This window comes from Bos mutus, chromosome 19 (genome assembly GCF_027580195.1).
Source record: "Bos mutus isolate GX-2022 chromosome 19, NWIPB_WYAK_1.1, whole genome shotgun sequence".
Classification (NCBI taxonomy): domain Eukaryota; kingdom Metazoa; phylum Chordata; class Mammalia; order Artiodactyla; family Bovidae; genus Bos; species Bos mutus.
In genome coordinates this window covers 14,822,979-14,850,771 of record NC_091635.1, presented here as the reverse complement: position 1 = coordinate 14,850,771, position 27,793 = coordinate 14,822,979, and the positions used below count along the sequence as shown (strand labels likewise).

General features: G+C 45.1%; 1 protein-coding gene, 1 long non-coding RNA gene and 1 pseudogene across 4 annotated transcripts in view; 2 read left to right on the top strand and 1 right to left on the bottom strand.

The window, feature by feature from the left end:
* NDEL1 (nudE neurodevelopment protein 1 like 1) overlaps positions 1 to 27,793 on the bottom strand; it is a 75,228-nt gene that overhangs the window by 33,240 nt on the left and 14,195 nt on the right. For 2 of the 3 annotated variants that reach the window (XM_070389469.1, XM_070389467.1), the window contains exon 1: positions 344 to 488. The gene's annotated coding sequence lies outside the window, so the exon portion shown is untranslated. Of the gene's footprint in view, positions 1 to 343; positions 489 to 17,762; positions 17,830 to 27,793 lie in introns of those variants that run through there. The other variant, XM_070389468.1, reaches the window with a different exon arrangement.
* On the top strand, positions 596 to 27,793 carry LOC138992089 (uncharacterized). The gene is made up of 3 exons (XR_011467948.1): positions 596 to 667; positions 903 to 964; positions 26,169 to 27,793. It is a non-coding gene; the product is annotated as an uncharacterized lncRNA (long non-coding RNA).
* Positions 17,768 to 20,294, top strand: LOC138992088 (ubiquitin-conjugating enzyme E2 B pseudogene; annotated as a pseudogene).

Genomic DNA, 27,793 nt, shown 5'->3' with positions numbered 1-27,793 from the left:
CAACGGAGCCGCTCCTTGCGCCACCAGAGCCCGGGCCCACGGTGCCACGTCCCGGCCTCCGTCCCCGCCACCTCTCACCCCTCCCCCGGACGCGGGCACATCCTCCCGAGACCGCCCGGCTCGCTTCCTTCCAGGCGCCCCCGGTGGGCCACACCTCGGACCAGGGCGTGGAAGGGGCAGTTAAAGCGGTTGGAACAGTTACCCCCGGACTGGCCGCCCCGGAACCCAGGCCCGGCCCGGCCTCGGACACAGCCTCCGGGTTGGCAGGCTCCCCAGGGACAGGCCTAAGGCGTAGCCGGCTCGGCCCGGCGCCCTCCGGAACGGCCCCGCACCGCAGACTCACCTCCAATGTGTCAAAAGCGCATGTTCGCCGCCGCTCGACCGACGTCTCCGCTCTGCTGGCCAGGCCAGGCCCGCCCAGACGTTCAGCTCCGCTCCCCTCCGCAGCCCTGAGCTCCACTCCGCGTACCTCCGCGCCCGGCTCCTCCCCGACACGTCAGAGGCTGCCTGGGTGTCCGAGGCCATTCTGTGACGCACGGGGGCGGGGTTCTGAGCATGCGCGCGAGCGTGGGGGCGGCCTGGGCGGGGCTGTCGGGAAAATGGCGTCACAGGGGGCCGGGCCAGGCCCGACGGGCTGACGTTAAACAGGCGGCGGCCGTCTGCGCAGGTGAGTTTGCGACCTTCGCGGTATCCTGGAAAGGCTCTGAGTTCGGGAAAGTGGCATCACCGTGGGTGACAACCTGCTTCCCCATCTTCAGCCACTAACCGAGTCCCGCAAGTGACTGTTTCAGTGTTCCCATATATAATAAGATTTCACCTCCGAGTCACCTCCACCACGCAGTAGAATACCAGGCGTATCCTAGTCCCCATCACTCTGACAAAGACCTGTGTTGTTTTTACAGCAATCCCGCTAGCTGAAATTAGCTGAAATTTTATACTACTTCTTGTCTTTCTCCAGTAAAACGTAAGTTCCTTGAGAATCGGAACCTCATTCCTTTTGTCTCCCAGAAGATAACTTGGTGCCATGTGGGCGTTCAAATATTTGTTGATTGAACTCGTTGAGGGCACCAAGGAAATACACATATTTCCACTTGTATATTTTATGTACCTAAGCGTATATTTATGTAAGTGTGTGTGTGTGTGTGTGTGTGTGTGTTCATTCCCTTAGGACCTCCAACTAATGGAGTCCATTTCATTTATACATATTCCCCCCAGGAGACTTGGAGAAGGAAGAGAGGGGAAAGGAACCAGCTCAGAAGGAGAATGATGGGTATCTGCTTAGGGAGGGGAAACTTGAATAGAGCTGTTTTTAAAGACAATTTTTGGAACTTTTTGCTGTGTAATGTACAACATAATTCTCTGTGATGTCAGCGCTCTTGGGATTGGGTATATGAGGTTTTTGGACACAGTGATGTGTAAGACAGATTTCAAGGTGAGAACAAGGTGAGCCTGACAGGTTCAGTTATATTTTTGAGGGCATGGACATAAACAGGAACAGCGCAAGATAGATTATAAGAGGTATCCAAGTCAGTGAAAATCAAAGAAATAATTAATGGGGTTGTAGGAAAGCTGACACCTTGAACTAGATTCTGAAAAGCTCATGATAATAAGACTAGTTTGCTTTTGTTCTACCGTTTGTATGTACTGGCAATTGTGTTAAATGCTTAGCTTGCATAATTTAATTCTTAACAATGACCCCATGATATAGGGACCGTTATTACTCCCAGTTTACCAAGAGGAAATCGAGACTCAGCAAGATGGAATTGCCCAAGGTCACTCAGCGAGATAAAAAGAGGACTTAAGGTTCAAACCCACCTAGTCTGGATTGTCTAACTCTAGAAACCAGACTGTTAACCACTACTGTACTTCCACTAAAGAAGGGGGGTTATTGGGACTTCCTGGCGGTTCAGTCGGTAAGACCCTGCCCTTCCACTGGAGGGGCACGGGTTCAGTCCCTGCTCGGAGAACTAAGATCCCACATGCCATGTGGCACAGCCAAAAAAAAAAAAAAGAGGGCTATTAATAACTACCATTTATTGGGCTAGAGAACTGTGCTGAAAGCTTTACATACATCTCCTCACAAGCAGCTTGTGAGACTGAAATTATTACATCCATTTTATATGTTGGAAAACTGAGGCCGAGGAGAGCTGAGGTTTAAACCCAAACAGGTCTCAGTCCACGCCCAGTGACCTGGGACATCACAGAAGCCTATGATCTCATCCTCCAGAGCACAGCCCCAGCCAGGAAAGCAGAGCCCCAGAGGTGAGTAAGCAGGGAGGCCTTCCTACAGATCTGGTGCCAAGACAGACAAGTCCCACCCCAAGAGGAAAAAATAAAGGCTGCAACTCTGGTCCCTGGCTGAAGTCCTTGGAAACACACTGAGTCACCTAATGGCAGGCCAGGCCCTGCAGAAAGTGTTGGCATCATCTTCCAAGGCCACTGCCCCTCCCACCCAGCCTGGACCCAGACGGTAAATTTACCCTTCCAAGATAAGGAATAACCAGTCCATGTTTGATTCAAAAATGCCCACTTCAGGGCTTCCCTGGTGATCCAGTGGTTAAGAATCCACCTGCCAATGCAGGAGGCACAGTTCTGATCCCTGTGCTACATGCTGCAGGGCAGCTTCTGAAGCCCTCATGCCCTAGAGGCCATGCCCCACAGAAGAAGCCAAGGCAATAAGAAGACCATGCACTGCAACTAGAGAGTAGGCCCTGCTAGCTTCAGCTAGAGAAAGCCCATGTGTAGCAATGAAAACCCAAAAACTAATTTTTTTAAATGCCTACTTCTATGCACTCCTATGTTCCTAACAGCACTGTTCACAATAGTCAAGACATGGAAACAACCTAAATGTCTATCAATAGATGAATGGATAAAGGAGAGATGGTATATATATCTAGATATGTAGAGATAGATATCTAGATATAATCTGGATAGAGAGAGAGAGATCTATGTATAGATCTATGCAGGCACACATACAATGGAATATTACTCAGGCATAAGAAAGAATGAAATAATGCCATTTGCAGCAACATGGATGGACCTAGAGATTATCACACTAAGTGAAGTAAGAAAGAGACATCATATCATTTATATCTGGAATCTGAAATATGACACAAATGAATTTATCTGCAAAACAGAAACAAACTCACAGATGTACAGAATAGATGTGGTTGCCAAGGGGAGAAAAGGTGGAGGCAGGAGTTCGGGATTAGCAGATGCAAACTGCATATATACACAGAACAGATAAACAACAAGGTCCTATTGTATAACACAGAAAACTACACTCAATATCCTCTGGTAAGCCATAATGGTTTCATAAAGACTATGAAACAAAATGTATGTATTATATATATAAAAAAAAAACTGAATCACTTTTCTGTACTGCAAAAATTAATACAACATTGTAAATCAACTATACTTCAATAAAATATTTTTTTAGGGACCTCCCTGGTCATCCAGTGGATAAGACTCTCTGTTCCCAATGCAGGGGGCCTGGGTTTGATCCCTGGTCAGGGAACTAGATTCCACATGTCACAACTGAGTTTGAATGCCACAAAAGACCTGATGCAGCCAAATAAATATTTTCTTAAATAACTTTTTAAAATTCCCACTTCTGGTGGGTCCCTAACCCTTGACCCAGCCAGCCATCAACAGCTCAGCCTAGGGTATCCCTGTGCCAAAGGGAAAAGAAAATTCCATTTGTTGCTTTTATTGCATCTTTGGTAGCATCTTAAGCAAACAGAGCTCACCAATTATCCAAAGCAACTCAGACTCCCAATCAGTGCTTCCATCAGAATTTGGCTGTTAAGTCAACAGAAAGGCAGGACATGGGTATGCTGAGAATTTGCTATGAGGGGTTTAGGTTCCAAACCTCCTTGCCATTCCTTCCCTTGCGTGGTATGTCTGAAAATGCAGCCTGCTTCTGCCCTAGCCAGAGCAGGGCAGGGGGGAGGTAGAGTCCCCGCTCTGAGGGCCTTGAAAAGGGCTCTTGCAGGTGTGAAAAATGAGGACAATTTAGGTTGAGCCTGCAAAAGGCCTTCCTCCCAGGGCGCTGCCCGTTACTGGTAGCTGGAAGGAAAGCTACCCTTGTCCTCATCCAGGGGCACGAACTGATGTCACCAGAGTCTCTTTCCCCTGTTAGTGGAACCTGAGATCCTGCTGTGCCCCATGAATTTCTTGGGGCTGCCCCATTTCTTCCCCAGAAGCCTACCTGAATAGCAGACTCCTCCCGTTCCAGAACTGTCTACAGCCTCCTGGGCTTCCTGGCTTCAGAGCCTACACTCCCCTGAGTGCCGGTCTTCACTGTCAGCCCCGTCCCCCACCCCAACCCCTTCATGGTCCCTACCCACACCCCAGAGTGACAGCCGCCTCCATGGAACAGCCTGGCACAACACTGTTAATTGCTAATTGGGTTAACACCTGGCAACGCCAAGGGCTGTTAACATCACACCTACATAAACAGTGTGACTGTCCCCAGACAAAAGCAGTATCTGCTCATACACCTTTGCACAGACAAGGTGGCACCAGTTTTGCCTACTCCCAAACCATTCTAATGGAATGACAGGGCTAGGAAGAAAAATGGAGTGTTTCTTACCAGCAACCTGAGCTGATTGTCATCAGGCAATTCACCCAAATTCCCATGACCAGTAAACCAATGAGTCAAAGTTACCAGGAATAAATGATCATTAATTCAACCATTAAATGAATATAATTGAGTGCCTGACACTGTTCTAGGCCCCAGAGATACAGCAGGCAACAAAACAAGCTTAGGGAAGAGAAAGAATGGAAACCAAAAATTAAAAAACATTAGCACGTCAGGCAGTGATAAGTACTGAGGAAGAAAAAAGGAGTCAGAGCTTTTCAATATTTTATATTTAGGATGGCATTTAAGACAGCACCTGGCATGTGGTAGGCTCTTAGCATTTGTTGAAGAATAAAAAACTTGCAGTGAATAAGTTATTTTCATTGCTCTCTTCTGCTTTCTCTATTTTTTTTCTTTCATCAGAGCATTTTTATCATTTAGAACTCTCAACTTTTTAAAAACTCCTCTAATAAAAAATGAGCAATTAGGAATTCCCTGGTGGTCCAGTGGTTAAGACTCCACTCTTCCTCTGCTGTGGGCACAAGTTTAATCCCTGGTCAGAGAACTGAGATCCCACAAGCCATGTGGTGCAGCCAAAAAAAAAAAGTCCTTCCGCTCTGACTCCCTATGTTATTCTCAGGAGAGATGTTATTCTCTCCTGTACATATGGGTTGATTCCACAGGTGTAAAGCTTCCACCCTACAATTTATTTTTTTTTAAGGAAACTTTTTTTTTCTTTTTGCCTGCGCTGGGTCTTCATTGCTGCACGTGGGCTTTTCTCCGGTTGCTGTGAGCAGGGGCTACTCTTCATTGTGGTGCGCGGGCTTCTCACTGCTATGGCTTCTCTTATTGCAGAGCACAGGCCCTAGAGCTCAAGGGCTCAGTAGTTGCGGCTCACAGGCTCTAGAGCACAGGCTCAGTAGTTGTGGCGCACGGGCTTAGTTGCTCCCCAGCATGTGGAATCTTCCTGGATTAGGGATCGAACCTGTGTCCCCTGCATTGACAGGTAGATTCTTACCCACTGTGCCACCAGGGAACGCCCCTACAATCTTTTCGATGCCGTATCTTCTGCACATCTTTTAACTGACAGCATAATGATATTTGGGACTTGGGTAGAACCACCTGGGATGTCAACCGTAACTAATCTGGAATGTAAGGATTGCTTCTCCAGGGATCACTTGCCTGGTGACCACTGTCTAATGTTAGGGGAATGATACCTTGACCATTTATCATTACAACCTATTATGGTAAAATGACAGCCCATGGGATCTCAGAAGAAATTTCACATTAGTTTTCATCTATTTCTGTATAAAAACAACACAGGCCTTGATGTCCACTTTGGGGGTTTGTCTTGGTTTTTTTAAAGATCTCTTTTTTTATATGGACCATCTTTAAAGTCTTTGTTGAATGTATTACAATATTGCTTCTGTTTTACTTTTTTTTTTGCCCTTGGGCCTCAAGGCAAGTGGGATCTTCACTCCCCAGCCAGGGATCAAACCTGCATGCCCTGCATTGGAAGGTACAGGCTTAACCTCTGGACCTCCAGGGAAATCCCTCCTCTTTGAAGATTACAAGGGGGCTTGGGGGCCTTTACATGAAAAAATATTTTCCCCTCAAAATTAGCAGAAAAGGCTTTACTCAGGAGAGTCCTGACCACAGAGGCCAATTTTGATCCATAAATGCTTAAATGCAGAAATAAAACATCCCAGGTTTGCTATTAATTACAGTAGAAGTGTCTCTTCTATGAAAAGCAAATGAGGAGGGGTGCAGGCCAGGCAGAAGAGGAGACGTTAAAGTGCTGGGGGCAGGATAAGCGGGGAGCAAGGAAACCCTTTCTTCAAGCATCTTGCTGTTTCAACAACTTTCCAAAGTCTTATGTTGACAGATGGTTATTAAAACCCTGATAAAAAGATGCTAGAGGAAGCAGTGTGAAAGAGGCCCCAGACACAGAGGTGGTGATCAAAGGGTGGCAAGATCCACCCTCCACCCCCAGCCAAAGGTGCAGGCCCCACCCCTTCTCAGGCTCCCCACCCTGGTGTGAGACGCCAGCCCCGCCCCACCTGCGACTCCTCCCTCCCAGCACCTCAGGAATTCAGGTGTTTGTTCTTCTCTGCCAAATCAGCCCCATCACAGGTGACTCTGCTTCCCTTCTCTGAGCCTCAATTTCTTCTGTAAAATGTGATGGTTGGACCAGATGACAATGTTGATAGTTCCCTTGAGTCAGAACCCACCCTGTCTTCCAGGTGCCAAGCACCCTCCTGGGGGCGCTCAGACCCTCCCTCTCCTTGGCCAGTTTGCCCAATGTGATGGCAGGGCCAGCCCAGTCCTAGATGGATGGGGGCCAGTGACCAAGGACATTCTCCTTCCTGCCAACATCCCTTTGCTGCGTCCAGGGAATCGCTGAACCTGCAGATTAAATCACCTTCCAGTGCATCTAATGTCTGCTGTATTCGTTTCCTGAAGCTGCTGTAACAAATTACCACAAGCTTAGTGCTTAAAACAACCCACATTGATTCTCTTACAGTCCTGGAGGTCAGAGGTCCAAAGTGAGACTTTCGGGGCTAACATCAAGGTGTTGGCAGGCCTGGTCCCTTCTGGAGGCTCCAGGAAGAATCAGTTCCTTGCCATTTCCAGCTTCTAGAAGCCACAGCATTCCTTAGCTTATGGCCGCATCACCCCAGCAGCTGTTTCTGTTATCACAGACTCCTTCCACCTCCCTCTTATAAGAACCTTTCTGATTACATTGGGCCCATCCAGATAATCCAGCCCAGTGGGAAGAAGAGGAAGTTCATTCTCTGGGGAAACTAAACCAGAGACGCTCCAGACCTGGGACACTGGGCATACTATGCTCAGTAGCTCAGTCATGTCTGACTCTTTGCAACCCATAGACTGTAGCCTGCCAGGCTCCTCTGTCCATGGGATTCTCCAGGCAAGAATACTGGAGTGGGCAGCCATTCCCTTCTCCAGGGGATCTTCCCGATCCAGGGATGACATCTGTGTCTCCTGCATCTCCTGCACTGGCAGGCAGTTTCTTTACCACTGAGCCACCTGGGAAGCCCCACTGGGCATGCTCGAGCCAGGCTAAGTTAGTCCAATATAAAAGGAAGCAAGAGAGAGGAATGGGATTCTTGAAAGGCTGAATGTCAAATGATGAGACCCCAGCTTCCTTCCCTGATGGTCTCCCAGAATGCCAGCCTGTACCCTCTAGGCAGGAGATCAGAGACCTTTTGTTTATTTATCTGGCTGTGTTAGGTCTTCGTTGTGGCACCCAGATCTTTGTGGTGTCATGCTGGGTCTTTCCACTGTAGCTCACAGACTCTCTAGGCATGGTGTGGGTTTAATTGCCCCATGGCATGCGGGATTTTAGCTCCTCCACCAGAGGTTGAACCCCCATCCCCTGCATTGCAAGGAGGATTCCTAATGCTGGCTCACCAGTGAAGGTCCCTGGAGAACTTTTCTTGACAGAATCATCTCATTTCTAAATCCTTAATCACTACCACAAAGTGCTTTTGCCATAAAAGGTAACATACTCACAGGTTCTGAGGATTAGGACCTAGACATCTTTGGGGGGCTTTTATGCTGCCTACCACATCTCATGCTCCAACGTTACCACCTTCACAATATTTGCCATTTCTGCATATCATCTTTGAATTTTTCTTTGATTCAGACCACTTTCTAAAAAACGAACTTAGGGCTTCCCTGGTGGCTCAGCTGGTAAAGAATCCGCCTGCAATGTGGGAGACCTGGGTTTGATCCCTGGGTTGGGAAGATCCCTTGGAGAAGGGAACAGCTTCCCACTCCAGTATTCTGGCCTGGAGAATTCCATGCACTGTATGGACTGTATAATCTATGGGGTCGCAAAGAGTCAGGGAATTTCACTTTCACCCCAATACAAAATAAATAATGAACTTTATAAAAATAATATCTATGAAATCCTAGAGTTGATGGCTAGTCATATTTTCCCTACTATTTCATAAATACACGACTATCAAGATGTCAAATGTTTATCTCTGTACCACATAACATCACTGTGCGTGCCACCAGTAGTACACAGACTGTCCTTTGGGGAACAAAAATCCAGCCTCCTGATTTTACAGAAGAGGGTAATTTGTCCAAGAAGTCACCAGCAGCAAAGAGCAAGGCTACACCCACGACTTCTTCCTCCTGTCTCTGTGGTCATTAATCACAGCTTGAAAGGATGTCAGCTTTTTCTTAATAGCATCCCTCCCTCGGTGATTCATATCATTTAGGGCTCAGTTCCCCTTCTGCTACACTCACGGATATTTTATATTTGGAAAGTGGGGTTTCCTATTGCCTCCCCTGTGGACCAACATTCATGCATCCTACTTATCAGTGCTGAGCAGAGGGTGTTTACTTGACCTACATCTGGACAGCATCCAGGTCTCAGGGAGGGATACGCTACAAAGGGAGGTCTGTGCTGGTGGTGACTTTGTACTGTGCCCCTTGGCTTGTGTCCCAGCTGCTGACTGGACTTGGAAATGGCTTTTAAGAAGACAGAGTCCTTTCCATCCACAGGGTGTGGGATGATATAATGGCCCTCCTCTTACATAATGATTGACATGCAATAAAAATAGCTTTCATTTATTAGATACTTCATCTGGGACAGGCCCTGTGATGAGTGGGTTACACATATCCATTCACAGCAATGCTATGAAGTAGCTGTAAGTGTTCCCACTTTACGGATGAGAACACCACATCCCAGAGAGGCTGAGCAAGTGGTCCAGGGTCACACAGCTAGTGTGACAAAGTCTGTACTTAAAAAGACACAAGAGAACGTAGAAATCAACCTGAGATGAGGAATGCCAATGAGGAAACCAGAGAGGTTGAGCAACCTGCCCAAAGGCACACAGCTAGTGGCAGACTCAGGGACAGAATTTGGCTCCCCAGCTCTCAGGCTTGTTTGTTTTTCAGATTCTCTCTTGTAAGCTGTTATTTCTCGGATGATTTTTTTCAGAGGCCTGCCCGATCGATTTCTTTTTCTCATCATTGCATACATCTCTCCTCCCTGGTGCTTTTGTCACTCATCATTTTCTGTCTAATTGAAAGCTGTGGAGGAATCTAATGAGAATCCTAGGGTGACCCTTCACCATCTGTCTCTCTGACCTACAGAAAAAAAAGTGCTAGAAAATCTCCATGAGTCTGTATTCATTAATTTGGAATGAGTCATAATTTAACCAGAAAAAGATTAAAGTTTACCTTCATCCTTTCCCCACGAAAAAAAGAGATTGCTAAGCAGATAGTCAGTGGAAAACAAGGTTAGGTGGGGTCATGATCAAAAGAGGAACTTGTTAATGTAAATTTTAAGCCAGTAAGACCCTAAGTGTCCAAAGGGAACTGAGTAAACTCAATGATTGTACACGGTGGAAGACTGGCTAGCCATGACTGTCATAGAACATTGTATAACAATGAGAACAAATTATGATTAGTAAGTCGACAGCATAAATACAAAATAAAATGACTCTGCATTTTTATAAGTATATATCTATGGGGGGAAAAAAGAGATGTGTTTAGTAGCTGTCTCTGTGCGTGCGTGCATGCATGTGTGCTAAGTCGCTTCAGTCACGTCCAACTCTTTGTGACCTCGTGAACTGTAGCCTGCCAGGCTCCTCTGTCCATGGGATGCTCCAGGCAAGAATACTAGAGTGGGTTGCCATGCTCTCCTTCGGTGGATCTTCCTGACCCAGAGATCAAACTTGTTTCTCTTACGTCTCCTGCATTGGCAGGCGGGCTCTTTACCACTGGCGCCACCTGGGAAGCCCCAGTAGCTATCTCTAGGTGATTTATATTTTCTTTTTTGTGTTTATCTGTATCTTCCAAATGTTCTACAGTGAACACAGATTACTTTCATAATCCAAAGGAGAAAAAAATTCAAATTGCTGACATTGTCATTAAGAACTGTTGTTTTCTGAAGCCTGTATTCTGAGATTGCACATACCGAAAAGTAAGGAATCAACCACAAACCTCTTTCCTGAGCTGGCCATATGCTAGCAATTTAACAATTATCCTACTCCAGTAGAAAGATGACCAATTAACACAAATAAGTAGTTCACTGAAGAAATACAAATGGTCAGTAAACATGTGAGAAGACTCTCAATCGGTTCATTAATAACTTTTAAAATGTAAATTAAAATGACAAAGGCGATACTGTTCATTTGCTTAGCAGATTAGCAGAGCTTAAAACAAATGATAGGGGAATTCCCTGGTGGTCCAGTGGTTAGGACTACGTGCTTCCACTGCAGGAGGCATGGGTTCAGTCCCTGATTGGGGAACTAAGATCCTCAAGTCGAGAGGTGCAGCCAAGTAAATAAATAAATGATAATATCCAGGGCTGATACAGTGTGAGGAAGCCAACACTCTCAGACAACACTGGTCTGAGTGAAAAATGCGATAAACCATAGCAGTTACCATGATGGATTGAATCTAAATATCTCCTCTTCCTCTTGAAATGCCACAAAAAAAGGCAGGACGGAAATTTTAAAAGGCAGAAACCCACCAAGACGGAGTACAGGAGAGGGGACCACAGAGGGCAAGATGTCAACAGTATCTTGAAAGAGGGAGAGCAGACTGGTGAGTGGCAGCTGACAGATTGTATCAGAGAAGGCTGGAAACTGAAAGCCAACTGGAAGCAAGTGGGGGTCTGCCTGTGAACCGCAGAGAGGCCCAGGAACTGGAGGTACCAGCTACGTCAGAAGGCAGAGTGGGGTAAGACCGAAAACAGGAAGGGCTGTTGAAAGCACCAGTGTGTTTACAAAAGCACTTGGACCGCACAGCCCAGGCAGTTGACCAGCCAAAGCACCGGCCCAGCAGGAGGAGCCTTCTCTGGCGAAATTAAACCAGAGAAGCTCCAGACCTGGGGACCCTGGGCATAGCAGAGGGCTAGGCTGTCACTGCACTACAAAAGGAAGTGGATAGAGGGAGGGAGGATTCTTCAAAGGCTGTGTATCAAATGATGAGAACTCAGCTTCCTTCCCCTACCGACCCTCCAAGAATGCTGGCGGCAGCCTGCCCTCCAGGCAGGAGATCAAAGAATTTTCCTCAACAGAACCACATGACCTGGCCTGTCCACTTCATCACTCAGAGAGGTCCAACAGTCAACAAGCCCCCAACTCCAGCCATACACACACACACACACACACACACACACCAATCAGCTTCGAGTTCCCTGGTCCAACAGTCACCAAGCCCCCAACTACACACACACACACACACACACACACACACACACACACCAATCAGCTTCAAGTTCCCTGGTCCAACAGTCAACAAGCCCCCAACTATACACACACACACACACACACACACACCAATCAGCTTCGAGTTCCCTGGTCCAACAGTCAACAAGTCCCCAACTACACACACACACACACACACACACAGCCTCCAATCAGCTTTGAGTTCCCTGGTCCAACAGTCAACAAGCTCCCAACTCCCCATACACATACACACAGGTCCAACAGTCAACAAGCCCCCAACTCCTGCCACACACACACACACACACACACACACCAATCAGCTTCGAGTTCCCTGGTCCAACAGTCACCAAGCCCCCAACTCCACACACACACACACACACACACACACACACACACACACACACCAATCAGCTTCGAGTTCCCTGGTCCAACAGTCACCAAGCCCCCAACTCCACACACACACACACACACACATACCAATCAGCTTCGAGTTCCCTGGTCCAACAGTCAACAAGCCCCCAACTCCACACACACACACACACACACACACACACACACACCAATCAGCTTCGAGTTCCCTGGTCCAACAGTCACCAAGCCCCCAACTCCACACACACACACACACACACACACACACACACACACACACCAATCAGCTTCGAGTTCCCTGGTCCAACAGTCACCAAGCCCCCAACTCCACACACACACACACACACACATACCAATCAGCTTCGAGTTCCCTGGTCCAACAGTCAACAAGCCCCCAACCACACACACACACACACACACACACACACACACACACACCAATACCAATCAGCTTCGAGTTCCCTGGTCCAACAGTCAACAAGCCCCCAACTCCACACACACACACACACACACACCAATCAGCTTCGAGTTCCCTGGTCCAACAGTCACCAAGCCCCCAACTCCACACACACACACACACACACACCAATCAGCTTCGAGTTCCCTGGTCCAACAGTCACCAAGCCCCCAACTCCACACACACACACACACACACACACACACACACACACCAATCAGCTTCGAGTTCCCTGGTCCAACAGTCAACAAGTCCCCAACTACACACACACACACACACACAGCCTCCAATCAGCTTTGAGTTCCCTGGTCCAACAGTCAACAAGCTCCCAACTCCCCATACACATACACACAGGTCCAACAGTCAACAAGCCCCCAACTCCTGCCACACACACACACACACACACACCAATCAGCTTCAAGTTCCCTGGTCCAACAGTCAACAAGCCCCCAACTATACACACACACACACACACACACCAATCAGCTTCGAGTTCCCTGGTCCAACAGTCAACAAGCCCCCAACTCCACACACACACACACACACACACACACACACACACACCCCCAATCAGCTTTGAGTTCCCTGGTCCAACAGTCAACAAGCCCCAACTCCACTCACACACACACACACCAATCAGCTTCGAGTTCCCTGGTCATAAAAATAAACATTCAACTAGGAACCACCAAACACTCTCCAACGTGAAATAGCAAAATAACACAAAAGAAATTTAGGAGTAATGAATACAATACTGGGAGCAGAAATAAGCTGGAAAGAGAAAGAACTTTAATAAATATCTTTAGAGAAATAAGGATATTATATGAACATGTGATTAACCACATCAGGAAGATGGGGGAGCAATAATGTGGATCAAGTAAGAGTGCTGTGTTCTTACCTTTCATAATACAAAGTCAATAGATGATAACTAAAACAGAAAAAACTAGTCATACAGGCACTTTATTTGGAAATAGAAACAACTAAAATAATTGGAAATGTTGTGTGTAGTAGGGAGAACTTGGAAGAGGGGAGAAGAGGCAAGGAATTGCTATTCTTCAATGTAATCTTTGTAATTGCCTTAACAAAAGTGGATATGAAATGTAAAACAAATGGTATGACATTTATTAGAGGAAATCTGGACAAATGAATTAAAACTGTGAATATATGTATAACCTTTTACCCACCACTCAACTTGTTAAGGATTTATCCTAAGGAAATTATAGAAGTAATATGCAAAGACATATGTTCAATGATGTTTACTGCAGCATTGTTTTATCATTATGCCAATAAACTGGAAACAACCTAAACACCCAGGAGACTCATTTAATAAATCACAGTATAATTCAAGCACTGGAATACTACACAGCTGTTAGGAAGGACAAGGAAGATTTTATAAATTAACATGAGATGATACTCAAGTGATACTAAGTGGAAAAAAGAGGGCTTCTCTGGTGGCTCAGTGGTAATGAATCTGCCTGCCAGTATAGGAGACTCAGGTTGAATCCCTGATCCGGAAAGATCTCACATGCTACAGAGCAACTAAGTCTGCACACAACAAATATTGAGCCTATGCTCTAGAGCCGGGTGACCACTAACTATTGAACCCACACACCACAACTACTGAAGCCCACGTGCCCTACAGCCCGTGCTCTGCAACAAGAGAAGCCACTGCAATGAGAATCCCGAGCACCACAAAGAAGAGTAGCCCTCACTTCCCAAAACTAGAGAAAAGCTCACAGGCAGCAAAGACCCAGCACAGCCAATAAAAAATAAGTTTAAAAATGGTTCAGTTCAGTCGCTCAGTCATGTCCGACTCTTTGCGACCCCCTTGAATCGCAGCACGCCAGGCCTCCCTGTCCATCACCAACTCCCAGAGTTCACTCAGACTCACATCCATCGAATCAGTGATGCCATCCAGCCATCTCATCCTCTGTCGTCCCCTTCTCCTCCTGCCCCCAATCCCTCCCAGCATCAGAGTCTTTTCCAATGAGTCAACTCTTCGCATGAGGTGGCCAAAGTACTGGAGTTTCAGCTTCAGCATCATTCCTTCCAAAGAAATCCCAGGGCTGATCTCCTTCAGAATGGACTGGTTGGATCTCCTTGCAGTCCAAGGGACTCTCAAGAGTCTTCTCCAACACCACAGTTCAAAAGCATCAATTCTTAGGCACTCAGCCTTCTTCACAGTCCAACTCTCACATCCATACATGACCACAGGAAAAACCATAGCCTTGACTAGACAGACCTTTGTTGGCAAAGTAATGTCTCTGCTTTTGAATATGCTATCTAGGTTGGTCATAACTTTCCCTCCAAGGAGCAAAAGTCTTTTAATTTCATGGCTGCAGTCACCATCTGCAGTGATTTTGGAGCCCAGAAAAATAAAGTCTGACACTGTTTCCACTGTTTCCCCATCTATTTCCCATGAAGTGATGGGACTGGATGCCATGATCTTCATTTTCTGAATGTTGAGCTTTAAGCCAACTTTTTCACTCTCCACTTTCACTTTCATCAAGAGGCTTTTGAGTTCCTCTTCACTTTCTGCCATAAGGGTGGTGTCATCTCCATATCTGAAGTTATTGATATTTCTCCCGGCAATCTTGATTCCAGCTTGTGCTTCCTTCAGCCCAGCATGTCTCATGATGTACTCTGCATATAAGTTAAATAAGCAGGGTGACAATATATAGCCTTGACGTACTCCTTTTCCTATTTGGAACCAGTCTGTTGTTCCATGTCCAGTTCTAACTGTTGCTTCCTGACCTGCATACAGATTTCTCAAGAGGCAGGTCAGGTGCTCTGGTATTCCCATCTCTTTCAGAATTTTCCAGTTTATTGTGATCCACACAGTCAAAGGCTTTGGCACAGTCAATAAAGCAGAAATAGATGTTTTTCTGGAACTCTCTTGCTTTTTCCATGATCCAGCAGATGTTGGCAATTTGATCTCTGGTTCCTCTGCCTTTTCTAAAACCAGCTTGAACATCAGGAAATTCACGGTTCACGTATTGCTGAAGCCTGGCTTGGAGAATTTTGAGCATTACTTTACTAGCGTGTGAGATGAGTACAATTGTGTGGTACTTTGAGCATTCTTTGGCATTGCCTTTCTTTGGGATTGGAATGAAAACTGACCTTTTCCAGTCCTGTGGCCACTGCTGAGTTTTCCAAATTTGCTTGCATATTGAGTGCAGCACTTTCACAGCATCATCTTTCAGGATTTGGAATAGCTCAACTGGAATTCCATCACCTCCACTAGCTTTGTCCATAGTGATGCTTTCTAAGGCCCACTTGACTTCACATTCCAGGATGTCTGGCTCTAGGTCAGTGATCACACCATCGTGATTATCTGGGTTGTGAAGGTCTTTTTTATACAATGGTTAGAGAACAGTAAATACAGTTTGACACAAGAAATATTGTTTTAGAAGTCTAGTTAATTTCCAGAATATATAAAGAACTACTACAACTACCACTACTACAACTCAGTAACAAAAATACCAAACAACTCGATTTAAAAATGGGCCAAGAACTTGAACAGATATTTCTCCAAAGAAGTATACAGATGGCTAACAAGTACATGAAAAGGAGCTCTACGTCACTAATCATCAGGGAAACACAAATCAAAACTACAATGAGATACCGCACCCACCGGGAGGAAGAAAACAACCACCAGAACATAAGTGTTGGTAAGGATGTAGAGAAATTGGAACCCTTGTGCATTGCTGGTAGGACTCCAAAATGGTACAGCCACTATGGAAAACATTCTGAAAGTTCCTCAAAAAAGCAAACACAGAATTACCATATGATCCAGCAAATCCATTTGTGAGTATATACGAAAAAGAATTAAAAGCAAGGACTCAAGTAGACATCTGTACACTCGTATTCACAGCAGCATTATTTACAATAACCAAAAGGTGGAAGCAATCCTGTCCATCAGCAGATAATATAAACAAAATGTGGTGTCTATAGACAATGGAATATTTTTCAGCCTTAAAAAAGGAAGGAAATTCTGACACCTGCTACAACATGCATGAACCTTGAAGACATTACACTATGTGAAATAAGCCAGCCATCAAAGGACAAATACTGTATAGGTCCATTCAAGAGAGAGTAGAGTGGTAGTTGCCAGAGACTGGGGGTGGGGAAGACTAGGGAGATACTGTTTAATGGGTACAAAGTTTCACTTGGAGAAGAAGAAGAAAAATCTGGAGATGGATCTTGGTGATGGGTGCATGTCACCATGAATGTACTTAATGCCACTAAACTGTATGCTTAAAAACAGTAATTTTTATTTTATGTATATTTTGTTGTTATTGTTCAGTCACTCAGTTGTGTCCAGCTCTTTGTGACCCCATGGACTGCAGCACACCAGACTTTCCTGTCCCTTACCATCTCCCAGAGTTTGCCCATGTTCGTGTCCATTAAATCAGTATATTTCACCAAAATAAAAAATTTCAATTTTTAAGTAGAAATTTATATACCAGTGTCACTAATAATCTCTGGGGCTGGAATTATGTAAAAATTTTCCCTTTCTCTGTTTAGATTTTCACCAATTACCACTATCAGGAAAAAAAGGTATCTAGTTCCATTTAGAAAATGAAAGTAACCTCACACCCTGAGAATGCCGTCTTACAGTTTACAAAACACTTTCACAGTCATCGTCCTGCTTAAGCATCACCAACATCCCACAAAACAGAGACATTTTTGAACTGTGTAGACCAGAAAGGTTCAGAGGACAGTGAATTGCCCATCAGTAAGACAAGGAGCCAAGACTTAATCACAAGCCCCAGCTTGGTCAGCTCAGCAAACTTTCAGGCATCACACCAGCTGTGTCAAAGTCAATCCCAGAGAAGCCCGTCAGAACTCAAGAAGCTCTCTCTACAGCCTAGAAAAATGTTACCTGGGCAGCTCAGGTAACACACAACCAAATCAAGGTGATGAGATTTTAGGGGCGGTAGAGGTCAGATGATGTGGTTTCAGGAAGCCACCCTTGGTACCATCCTTCACAGGGACATAACCAACTTCACAAACTGACCCCAGCCTCTGACAGTCCCCCACAATGAACAGAAAGGGTCCACCAGGAGCCCCCTACTCTGGCCCTGATCTGGCCCTGACCTTATCCAAGCTGACCCCCCCAGCCCCCACCATCCCAACATACCTGGTCCTGTGTCCCAGGCCCCGAAGATCAGATAAACAGCAGCGCAAAGTGGCTGGAGCTGAAGCAGCTGAAACAAAGTGGAAATCAACAGGAAGTGTGAGAATCACCTTGTGACAAAAGAGGCACGAAGACCGGAAGTGGGTTTGGGCCAGGAAGGCTGCGGCCGGCCTTCTAGAAGTGAGGCAACCTTGCAGCCCCACTGCTCAGCTGCTGTTGAGCAAGACTTCAGCATTGAGGAAGTAGAAAAAGAAACTCAAGCCCTAACTCTTTAGCCAGAACTTCAAGCTTCCCCTTTGTCTGTCTCCAGCCCTGTATTAGAGGGGAAAGGCGAGGAGAGCTTTCCCACATGAAGGGTAGGAGATGCAGGATCCCTGTTGATTCAGTGGTAAGAATCCACCTGCCAACCTAGGTTCAATCCCTGGTCCGCGAACCAAGATCCCATATGCCCCAGGGCAACTAAGCCCATGCTCAACAACTACTGAGCTGAAACAGTAAGTGCCCTAGAGCCCCTGCTCCATAACGAGAGAAGCCACTGCAAAGAGAAGCGCGTGGACCACAAGAGAGTAGCCCCTGCTCACAGCTAGAGAAAGACGTGCAGCAACAAAGACCTAGTGCAGCCAAAAATAATAAATAAAGGGTAGGGCTTCCCCAGTGGCTCACTGCGTAAAGAATCCACCTGCAATGCAGAAGACACAGGAGGCTCAGGTTCAATCCCTGAGTTGGGACGATCCCTTGGAGGAGGGTATGACAACCCATGTATTCTTGCCTGGAAAATTCCATGAACAGAGGAGCATAGTGGGCTACAGTCCATGGGATTGCAAAAGAGTCAGACACGACTGTGCAACTGAGCACACAGGAGATGCCCAGAACCTGGCAAAGCACACATGTGGCACTTCAGAGAAACAATGGGAAGTCAGATAGTGGTAGCCTCCACCTACCACTTTGGGTGGCAAGACCTTGAATGAGCTGCTGTGTGTCTCTGTGTCTCGTCTTTGCCAAATGAAATGGAGGTAACACCAGTACTGACCTCATGGTGTTGTTTGGACTTAAATGAGATAACATGTGTAATTGGCTTCATATACATCCAATCATTCCCTTCAGTGGTTTGTGGCATCCCCCATCCTTTCTGCCTCTCCAAATCTGACCCACTCCTTAAGTCTTTGGCAGGTCAGGCCACCCTGGTCTGGAGTCACTTCTTGCCTCCACAGTGGCTGCAGGTCAAATGTGTCACTAAGTCCCACAGTGTAGGAGAAGCACCACGGTTAAGAACTACGACTGAGGCCCTTCACCGATAATTCCTTCCCATCGGGCTGTTTATCTCCCCAAGGTCACCCAGGGAGGGTAAGGGCTGCGTAGATTTGTCTCTGTTTCCCCAGGAGCATCTACCAGAGCACTGGAAGTTAGTCCATAAATGTTCATGGGCTTTTAAGATGCTATGAAGGTTTCAGACTGACCTCAGGGCAGCTCAGGAGCATGTTGTCTCCAGCCTGGGGCTGCTGCTGCTGTTAAGTCACTTCAGTCGTATCGGACTCTGTGCGACCCATAGATGGCAGCCCACCAGGCTTCCCCATCCCTGGGATTCTCCAGGCAAGAATACTGGAGTGGGTTGCCATTTCCTTCTCCAATGCATGAAAGTGAAAAGTGAAAGGGAAGTCGCTCAGTCGTGTCCGACTCTTCACGACCCCATGGACTGCAGCCTACCAGGCTCCTCCACCCATGGGATTTTCAGAGGCAAGAGTACTGGAGTGGGTTGCCATTGCCTTCTCCGTGTCTCCAGCCTACAGGAGGCTTATGCAGAATTTCAGTTGATGGTAAGAGGACTCACCTGTGGGTGTCAGTAGCTCACCATCTGAAAACATCTTGCAGTGCAATGCAGTTATATTTGGACCAGAAGGGACACTCTTTGAAGATGGTACTTTTAAACTAGTAATAGAATTTTCTGAAGAATATCCAAATAAAATGCCAACTGTTAGGTGTTTAGATATCCTTCAGAATTGGTGGAGTCCGACCTTCTATCTTAACACCAATTTAGTCTCTGCTGGATGAACTAAATCCAAATAGTCCAGCCATTAATCAGGCAGCACAGCTTTATCAGGAAAACAAATGAGAATATGAGAAAGGAGTTTTGGCCATTGTTGAATAAGGCTGGAATGATTCATAATACACAAATGGTCTGTTAATCTTCTTCATCATTGTAATTTACCTCTCAGTAGAAAGGCTAACATATTTCAGGTGCCACCGGTTTTAAGGATTCTGCAGGGGGGAAAAAGCCCTTCAATTTAGAACATACAAAAGCTTGTGTATCTTGATGAATGTACTTTTTGTTGCATGGTATGAACTAAGTTATTGCTTACATAAATTTGTAATATATTCTATTTGTATTTTTTTCCCAAGTGTATAATGTTGGTGTAGAGCTTTCATGACAGAATAACATTTTGTACATCTGTACTTTTTTCAAATATTAAATGCCTTATTTTGGAATTTTTAAGATTTTTTTAAATTGAAAGCACTTGAAGTTTTTTTATATATGAATATTACATGTAAAGCTGTTAAAATATGTATCTTCAGTGCAAAAAAAAAAAGATGCTATGGTAACACCAACCTATTTAAAGCATTCTGGTAAACTCCTGCACCTGGGCTGAGGTCACCATAGCAACAGTTTTGCAGGCTGTGGCAAAGCCTTGCAGGAAGGCAGGACCTGGGTGATCCTTGGCTCCTCTTAGCTCCTCTCACAATCCCTAAAAGCACTAGAGATGTGAAGTGGGGGAAGATGCTGAATGCTGTAGCTCGAGCTGCCTGGAAATCCTGTTCCTGCCCTCATCTCTAGAAGAAAGCCTGGGTAGCTTGCAAAATACATAAATCTCCCTCAAAAGCAGCCTAAGGTTTGCCACCTGATTGGGAGAGCAGCCCTCCTCCTGGCTTTCTGTCCTCAGCTCCCTGGTCCCCTTTTCTTCAGATGACAGATATCTTGATAGCTGAGATGACATTGTAAGGATCGCCCCTCACCTCTTTTTTTTTTAACTTTTTTTTTGTTGTTGTTGAATCAGGTCTTAGTTGCAGCACATGGGATCTTTCATTGCGGTGCAAGGATTCTCAGTTGAGGCTCACAGGCTTAGTTGCTCCATGGCATGTGGGATCTTAGTTCCCTGTTGTTGTTCAGTCACTTAGTCATGTCCAACTCTTTGCGACCCCATGAACTGCAGCATGCCAGGCTTCCTAGTCCTTCACCATCTCCCGGACCTTGCTCAAACTCATGTCCATTGAGTCACTGATGCCATCTAGCCATCTTGTCCTCTGTCATCCCCTTCTCCTCCTGCCTTTAATCTTTCCCAGCATCCGGGGCTTTTCCAGTGAGTCAGCTCTTCACATCAGGTGGCCAAAGTACTGAGGCTTCAGCTTCGGCATCAGTCCTTGCAATGAATATTCAGGATTGATTTCCTTTAGGATGTATTGGTTGGATCTCCTTGCTGTCCAAGGGACTCTCAAGAGTCTTCTCCAACACCACAGTTCAAAAGCATCATTTCTTCAGCATTCAGCCTTCTTTATGTTCCAACTCTCACATCCATACATGACCACTGGAAAAACCATAGCATCGACTAGACGAACCTTTGTTGGCAAAGTAATGTCTGCTTTTTAATATGCTGTCTAGATTTGTCATAGCTTTTCTTCCAAGGAGCAAGCGTCTTTTAATTTAGTAGCTGCAGTCACCATCTGCAGTGATTTTGGAGCCCAAGAAAATGAAGTCTGTCACTGTTTCCACTGTTTTCCCATATATTTGCCATGAAGTGATAATTCCTTAACCAAGGATCAAACCCTATTCCCTAGCATTACAAGGATTCTTAACCACTGGACTAGCAGGGAAGTCCTTGCCCCTCACCTCTTGTTCCCTCCAACTTACCACCCCACCAAGTCTGCCCACCTCCACATTTCTCTTAGTATACCCCAGGTCTTGTTGAGGCTTACTGGGTGCCAGGCTCTGTGCTTAGTGTGTTTTGTTTTGGACGCAATGCACGGCTCATGGAATCTTACCTCCCCCAACAGGGATCGAACCTACACCCTCTGCAGTGGAATCGGTGTGTCCACTGCAGAGAATTCCTGTGTGCTAAGTGATTTACATATAATATCCTGCTTTAACCCTCAAATATCTCTCCAAGTAAAGGCTGTTGCTATTCCCATTTTACAGATGAGGAAACTGAGCCCCAAAGAGGTCACACAACTGGCCCAACTTTAACTTGAAGGCATTTCAGTGGGATTTTATTTCAGGAAGCTATAAACTCTCCCACCTCTATGTCTCACAGAGAAGGGAGTTTTGTAGTTAGCCTGTTCAAAGTTTTGGAACTACTGAGCCTGAGTCATCACCAGAGGGCTGACTGGAAATGCAGAGCCTCAGGCCCCACCCCAGTCCCACTGAATTAGAATTTGCATTTTCACAAGAGAACCAGGTTATTGGTTTGCTCTTTAAGATTTTAGCCTTGGTCCAAATTGAATTGAATGGGTAGCGCAAGACACGGACCCACAAGCAAAATAAGTATAGACAAAGAACCCAGCAGGGCTCTAGATCTGGGGGGGCTTGCCTCTAGAGAAAGAACAGAGACAAAAATTTAGGGCTCTGGGGCCCTCCCCGCCTCAGTTTCCGCTTTCTAGGTCCTCAAGCAAAATCTCAACTTTGGAAGTTCAGAGAGCAATCGGATGGCTTTAGAGCGCCACCTTCTGGTCATGCTAAGCTATGTATCACAAGTTTCTGCTCCAGGCATCCCATCCCAGAGCGGCGGCTACTTGTCTGCAGGGGCTAAACCTTCTCTTTGGGACTTCTGTAGTTTTTCCCAGCAGTTTATTTCTCTTCCTTCTTTACCCTTCAACACTCACCATTCGTTATTCTTGTCACTGATTCAGATAACTCCTTGCTGTCTGCTGCTGCTGCTAAGTCGCTTCAGTCGTGTCCGACTCTGTGCGACCCCAAAGACGGCAGCCCACCAGGCTCCCCCGTACCCGGGATTCTCCAGGCAAGAACGCTGGAGTGGGTTGCCATTTCCTTCTCCAATGCATGAAAGTGGAAAGTGAAAGTGAAGTCGCTCAGTCGTATCAGACTCTAGCGACCCCATGGACTGCAGCCTACCAGGCTCCTCCGTCCATGGGATTTTCTAGGCAAAAGTACTGGAGTGGGGTGCCATTGCCTTCTCCTCCTTGCTGTCTAAATGACAGCAATACAGCACTTCATGTTTGCTTAGTCCCTTGACCTCAATTCAGTTCAGCTCATCAGGGGTGCAAAGCCTAAGACTTGACCATTTCTGTTTTCAATAACATCAAAGCAAGTGGAGAAACCGAGACCTTAGAGTTATAAACAAGGCATAAAGATTTAAAACTGACCTGTATAAGAAAGAATTCACATGGACATATTTCTATTTACCTATGTTTATATCCATCTAAAGTCAATCACAGAAGGAAAATATCTAAACAGAGTATTATGCAAAAGATATAGGTAAGCTCATAACAGAAGAAATACCATTAGTCAAAGACATTTTAAAGAAATGTCCCTATTTTAAACCTTTCTTACCTTCTTTTGAATTAGATTTTAAAAATTATTGCTTTTTCCATTATCCTAATTATACTTTTATTATTTTTAGTACATTATCATTTTAATGGTTATCAAGCAATCCCATTCCCAGAATAATGCAAGAATATTACAATTTAACTCCATTTATCCTCCTCCTGCTTTCTATTTTCATCAAGTATTATAATTTTTATGAATTTTTAAACTCTAAAGATATTATTTTTATTTTATGCAATCAATACTCATGGATTTTCCCCACTCATTTCCCTCCTGTCATTCATTCATTCCTGTATGATTTTGCTTCCACGGGTATCATTTTCATTCTGCCTAAAGAACGTCCTCTACCCCCAATAAAAATTAAAAATAAAAAAAGAACATTATTTAGTAGTATCATTTGTTTATTTAGGGACTTTTAGTGAAGCTCTTTCAGCAGTGAATTCTATTTTCAGTTGTAAACTTCTTCATTCCACCTTTTTTGTTTTTTTTTTTTGCCAAGCCACCCTGCATGTAGGATCTTAGTTCCCTTGAACAGGGATCAAACCCTGCCCCCTGCATTGGAAGTGCACAGTCTTAACCACTGGACCACCAGGGAAGTCCCTCCACCTACATTTTTTAAGAATATTTTTCTCTGAATAAAATTCTAGATTGGCAGCTATTTTCTTTCAGTCCTTAAAAGATTATAACATGTATTCTTGACATGCACCCTCTCTTGGATTGCATCATTTATCTTGAAAATGAGATGTTATTATTTTGCTTCTCTGAAGGTAATGTGTCTTTTCTTCTCAGACAATTTTTCAAAATTATCTTTGACTTTGGTTTTCAGAAGTTTTACTACAGTGTGGTCAGGTAGTGATTTTTTTTGGGGGGGTGGTATTTATTTTGCTGGAGATTTGTAGAGTTTCTTGAATCTGTGGTTTAATGTCTTTCACTAATACTGTAAAATTTGTGATCCACAACTCTTCATCTATTGCTTCTGAACAAGTCACTCTCCTTAAATGAGTTAAATTAAATGTATTTAGACCTTTACATCACATTCCATATTCTCTTATGCTCTTTTCTGTATTTTCCATCTTTCCCCCCCAACGCAGTCCCATCCTTCAGACTGAGTATTTTCTGCCCACTTAGCTTTCAGTTTACTAATCCTGTCTTCTGTTATGTCTAACCTGGGAATTCCCTGGCAGTCCAGTGGTTGGGATTCAGCACTTTCACTGCTGTGACACAGATTCAATCCCTGGTCAGGGAACTAAGATCCCACAAGCCACACAGTGTGGCCAAAAAATAATCAACAACAACAATAAAAATAGTAACCTGTTGTTAAACTCATCTATAGAGTTGTGGTTTTTTTAAGGAATTATATTTTTCCATTCTAGAATTTCTACTTAGTTCTTTTAAAAAAAATTGTTTCCAGTTCTCCATCTACTTTCTTGAATGTATTGGGGACAGTGGGGGTAAAGACCAATTTATAATACCCAAGCAAGGTGAGTGAGACAAGAGGCAATTTCATATGCTACTGGAGGAAGTTTAAATTGGCACAGTTTATGAAAGGGAATTTGACAATTTTTACCACGTCTTTGAAATTATATTATACTTTGACTCCTCAGTTCCATTTCTAATAATTATTTAAAGTGTGAAACAGAAGAAAGGAAACCTCTTTTTTTTTTTTTGGCTGGCCTGCAAGGCCTCAGCAGCAAAAACTCAGGTCCTAACCTTTGGACTGCCAGGGAATTCCCAGGAAACCTCATTTAAAATGAAGCTGAGGGATTTCCCTGATGGTCCAGTGGTTAAGACTCCCCACTTCCACTACAAGGGGCATGGGTTGGATCCCTGATCAAGGAACCAAGATCCTGTATACCCTGTGGTGTAGCCAAAAGCTATTAAATTAATTAACTTAATTAAATGAAGTTGGGTGGCCAGAAGGGAGAACTCACATGCTACCACTCCACATCAATTACAGACCCCAATAGGAAGAATTTTCCTTGGCCAGCAACCAGCCCAGCCAATGGGAAGTGCCCACCAGCCTGACTCTCCTTTTCCCCCAATGGACTTTCTTCAAATTAACTCCTCCCAACTGCCTCCTTTTGCTCTACAAAGTAACATTCCTCTCCTTTGTTGGACTTGCCTATGACTTTTGCTATAGCTTTCTTGCCCCAAATTGCAATTTCTCTATTATTCTGGAAAAAAGAAAACAAAAACTTTTTTTTTTGCTAGCAATATAACTGGCTGTTTATTTTTAGGTTTGACAAAGGAAATAAAACCAAGATTTTGCAATTAAAAAAAAACCACTTATACAGAAAATTTTATAATAGGGGAAAACTAGAAACTTAAATATCAGTCAATAGATACATTAGTTAAATGACTATATCATCGACTCAATGGACATGAGTTTGAGCAAACTCCAAGAGATAGTGAAGGACAGGGAAACCTGGTATGCTGCAATCCATGGGGTCCAAAATAGTCGGATACAACTCAGCAACTGAACAACAACAATCCATTAAAAATAAGGGTGTAAAAGAAAATACAGTTTTCAGATGCTGAAAAAATCAGGTCCTAAAAGTGTTTATTCAGTATGAGTCCACTTATTCTAAAATCATTACATGCTATAATTACACATAATAAATAATTATTTTTAGCATAGCTACATATATATTATATATAGGAGCTGAAAAAATAAACATCAAAGTATTTATATTTATCTGTAGAGGTGGCACAAAGCTGATGTTTTCATGTGTGCTTTGATGAAATTTCCACTTTTTTTCAACACTAATCGCTATTTTTATTTTTAAAAAAAATTTGTTTTCTTCCTCTCCTGATTCCTGATTTTTTTCCTCCCCGACCCTGGCCTTACCTGTCTCAAGCACTGAGGACTCTCAGCTGTCTGGGAGGCATTCAGCTCCGGATGAAGAGTGAAGGCTGAGAAAATCCTCCAACAAAGAGCTGATTTCAAACAGTCTTTCTCCTGCAGCTGCCACCACCCCCAGGAAGTGAGAAGTTTCCCTTCCACGAACCTCCCGGCGAACAAATCTCCAAATCTCCGAGCTTCCCGGCTCTTTAGCTTCCCTTCCCCCACCTGTCCCAGAGCATCTCTGCCCCTGCGGTCGGCGCTTTACGACGGTGCAGGGAATGGGGCGGGGGCGCACGCAGCCCAGGTGAGTTAGCTGCAGGACGCAATCCACGCCGGCTCGTACGCGACTGGGACGTGACTCAGCCTTCCTGCTCTCCCGGTGCCCCACCCCTGCTCCCTTCGGCCTCCTCCCGCAGCCCGCAGCACCCTCGAGTCACCGTCGGTCCTTGCCAGTTTCATCCTCAAGTCCAAGCTAGTTTTCTCCTTTGCGCAGGATTCTTTTGGTTGATCCCACTCTGTGGCTTCCCGGCCAGTGGGCTGTCAAGCACTGAAACCAGCCTTGGGCTCAGCCTTCAAGAGTCCTGAAGTGGACTCTCTCAGCTCTGAGACCATCCTGAGCCTCTGCAGCTCCCAGGGTCGTCATCCTCATTCATACGTTTCAGATCAGGGTGTGCAAAGGTCCGTGCACGTCTCAGATCAGTGTGTTCAGAGGCCTATGCACGCCACCACTTACGGTGGTACCCAAGTGAATCTTTTTTTTACTTAGTATGTATTCATATTGCTGTTTATTAAAAATATGATTAGAACATCAGACCTGTGATTTCACAGTATGGATGCTCAGAATGAGGTGAGAGTAAATATTTATGTTTAAAATATGGCTCCTATTTGTTATTTTTGTTTTTAAGAAAAATCAACAGTTGTACATGCAATATTTTGATGTGGCAAAAATTACCAAGACAAACCATTAGATTAAGTTTTCCCTGGGGGATTTCTTCTTTAAAAACCTCAGATTCCATCACTTGTCCCTCCTTCTTTCCTAGCCCATCTTCCCTCCCCTTCCCAGACTCACCTCCTGGAGAATCTGCCAGAGATCAGGCTTTTTCAAAGACAACATTGGTGTACAGTGCCTAAGTAAGGCTCTAACCCAGTGGTGAGCTCATCCTCCCATCTCCAGCCAGACCGGAAGTTCTCAATCTATTATGACTTGAGGGGGTGGGGAGAATTTTGGTGTGGATTCCAAAAGCCATTAGAATAGAAGGTAGGGGCTTCCCTGGTGGCTCAGTGGTAAAGAATCTGCCTGCCTGCCAGTGCAGGAGATACTGGTTCGATACCTGGTGCAGGAAGATCCCACATGTCATGGAGCTACTAAGCCCAAGCCTGTGCACCACAACTATTGAACCTGTGCTCTAGAGCCTGTGCTCTGCAACAAGAGAAGCCACAGCAACAAGAAGCCCGAGCATGGCAACTAGAGCAGCACCCACTCTGTGCAACCAGAGAAAAGCCCAGGCAGCAAGGAAGACCCTGTGCAGCCAATAAATATATAAAACTATTAAAAAAAAAATAGAAGATAAATGACTTGATTGCCTAAACTTCACACACTCGTGTGCAGGCGTGCACACACACACACACACACCTCAT